The sequence below is a fragment of the Ruditapes philippinarum genome, unplaced genomic scaffold (assembly GCF_026571515.1).
Source record: "Ruditapes philippinarum isolate M1 unplaced genomic scaffold, ASM2657151v2 ctg4830_1_1_1_1, whole genome shotgun sequence".
NCBI lineage: Eukaryota > Metazoa > Mollusca > Bivalvia > Venerida > Veneridae > Ruditapes > Ruditapes philippinarum.
The window spans coordinates 20740-24091 of record NW_026854607.1 but is presented as its reverse complement, the minus strand read 5'-3'; positions in this window follow the sequence as shown (position 1 = coordinate 24091).

Below are 3352 nucleotides of genomic sequence, written 5' to 3'. Positions count from 1 at the left end.
ATGACGTCAGGTGTAAATATTTAATGCTTCGTGGTTTCTATTTTATATCGTTATGAAAAACAGTAATGTAGTCACTTTATCGGAACAAATTAACCATATATTTCATGTCTATTTATAGTTTTTCCCCTCATTTATATAGGCTAAATTTAGAAATTTTATCACGCTTTAAAATTACAAAATCCGGTAGCGTCGTTGAATCATGTACCCGTTTCAAAATAACGCTAATTGATTAGATCAACGTTAGACATTTTTTATTCGATTTTAAATATCGTTTAATCGTCTCTTAATGTCGCAAAGAAACAGTTAAAACTGCTTGGTAACGCAGCAAAGGTATAAATATACATGTATATATAAGCCGATCATGTCAGAATACCATGGTAATCCGTGTATTGGACGCTATTTTAAGCGACGTGGTTTTCCAAAGTATTTTCTCCCATATTTATGCGGATTTAAGTGTAAATTCCCGGTGCGTTTTTTTTTTTTTTTTTTTTTTTCAGGAAGCATTACTAATAGTAATAGATCTATATTGTTCCAAGGTTCAACAGAAAGCATTCCGGTTTCAGTGTGTTGACCAATCAATGAACGTTAATATATAAAAATAATTGTAATAAAAGATAATTGTTAATCATATGCATATTGGCAGAAATTTCTAAATAAGACATCCTTTTATTTGTTAAAATTTTATGGCATATTAATTTTTATGGACCAATAAACGCCGTTTTTGAAATATAGGCTAATAATCTCATACGTTGATATATTAATTCCTAATATGTTCACATAACAATATGAAATTATAGTATTTAAAGATAACTGTTGTAATATATTAATCAAGTGACGCAACATGAATATGGCGTCTTTTGAATATTGCGTCACTTTCTGTATTTATTTCAATTTTATTTTTTTAAAAAAACGTATCTTAACTACGGAAGCCGAGTAGTTCTTTAATGAAAAAGGAGGTTCTGTTGTGTTAAAAATTGGTTAAAAAAAGACTTATGAATTAGAAATTTTGTCTTAGAAATTAAAAGTCAGTTTGTAACAGGGCACATTTTATTCATATTTAAAGATGTGTAACACAAGCAGCAGCTGAATGAACGATACATTAAATCATGATTAAGTTAAGAGAAATATGGTTCTACCTAGAACAAAGGTCTATTCTAAACATTATTCGCAGTGTTGAACTTATTTAACTATGTTTGAGTAATATTAACATATTTAAGTAATAATTTACATCCAATATCTGGAAAAAAAGCGATCTATCCAGCAAAAATACGTGAAAAATGCAGACTCGGTTTGAATGAGTATGTATTATGAGGAATAATGAAAAAGTGTAACATCTATCACGCTCCCTAGCACCGGCTTGTGTTAATATAATTGTCGTCAATTGCGATTTTGCTTTTTTTCACGCAGTCTTTATTTTTTATTTATGTAAAATGGTTGAAGAACCTAAAAACATTCAAAACAACGTGAATAAAATAATACAGAAAAAGAGAGCCAGACTTCCATCGCATAGGAGAACTATAATCATATTTTAATCACAAACACGAGCCAAGGACTGCGCCCAAGACGGATTAAACCATATATAAAGTAACATCATCTGTCTGTAATGTAGAAAAATCTCCATTGACGACGACGAAGAAACTTGAGACACGAGCAGGGTACCTACATAACAAATATCAAGATAAAAGACTTGTAAGAAGTCATTCGATTAACCAGCCCACTAGAAATCTAACCTATATGACATACAGTATGATAGAAATACTTTAAAAAAAAAAGAAGAATATTTCACTTTTTGTATTGTATGTTAATATATAGCTCCTAGATTAATGTTTGTTCTAGCCCCAGCCCACCCAACCCTCTCACCCCTGTACCAACCCCCTTCAAACTTCAGATACAATGCACGCCTACATCTCCGTGTCATCTAGACACTCGCGCAATAATTGTGTCAAGGCATTCCCCGGAACCTCTTCTTATACCACATGAGATTTTACATCTCTTCATATACAGTCAACTACAATTTCAATATCATCTTCATCGCCAAGGTTCCATACAAGTTCACTCCCTACTGTTTCTGAAAGTTAGCAACAATTTGGGTGTATGATATCCAGGCCTTACTTTTTAGCAGATGAGGTGTAACCGGACCACTGGATCTTAATATCAGATGGTCCTTGTCAAAATCAGGTGGTCTCGGACCAAAGGACCACCGCTTGTGTCGAGGCCTGAATTTTGATTAACATAATTATAAGATTGCTCAGCCTTTCAGTTCCGTTTGTTTGAGCATGTACTAAATTGGTAATGCTTGGCAATTTATTATAGCACAATTTAACATCATCCCATTTTTTAACAGGTGATCATTCTCTGTTTAATTACGCATGCGGTTATTAGAGATTTATATTGCAGAGGGATAAGAAGCTCAAAAAAAAAATAAAAATTTCCAATCCAGACCCACAGTCTCTTGCGCGAAATTCATTGGCCCTTGGAGTTGATCAATTTCCGCTATCTTGTTTCACGTTACCGGATGTGTTTACATTTAAATCCATTACTTAGAATAATATACTTAATCTTTTTTTGCTATTTTTACATTTCTGCAACATTATTTATATATATTTTTTCTTTTTATTTTTTATATAATTCTTTTGATAACCTAAAAAAAAAATTTATATCATGGAGGCGTATCGGTAAATTTGTAAATTTTCTTATATTAAACATAGTCTCGGAAAATCTCGCAAATTAAATGAGAACTTGCTGGATACGGTGGATGCTAACATGAAATCGTTGTGAACATCGGTTTCAACTTCACAAAGTTCGCCAGCTATAAATGTTCGTTAAGTTGGCAGCCTATGAAATAATAAAATACTAGAAGTCTTCATCTAAATTTTCAAATTTTACAAATTTAATCACAAGAAATATGTTATCCTTCATACAAAACTTCAATTTTCTTTGCAATTTTGTTTAGACTTGCTTTGGGTTAAGTTTTCAACTCTTCTACATGTGATTCAAGATTCATTTTTATTTGTCACTTTAATAATCAAATTTTGTTTATTATATGTAATATAATAAGATAAAATACACATCTGCGGTGCAGGTTTTAAAGTTTATGACAGATATATGCATGTTCATAGATCATTTACTTTCTTTTTCATTCCTTTCATTCTTTGCCGTTGAATGTGCTTTAAAAGAAGTACCCTTTCGATGTTTGTGTAGACGTTTTCGGAAACTATAACTTTAAGAAAAAAAGATGTTTATGTTGATAAACAATCAAAAAACATACAAATACATTGAAACATTTGTGCTAGTTTAATTATTTATAAGGGCATTATCGCATTCCTTTGATGTAAATTGTGTGTGTGGGTGG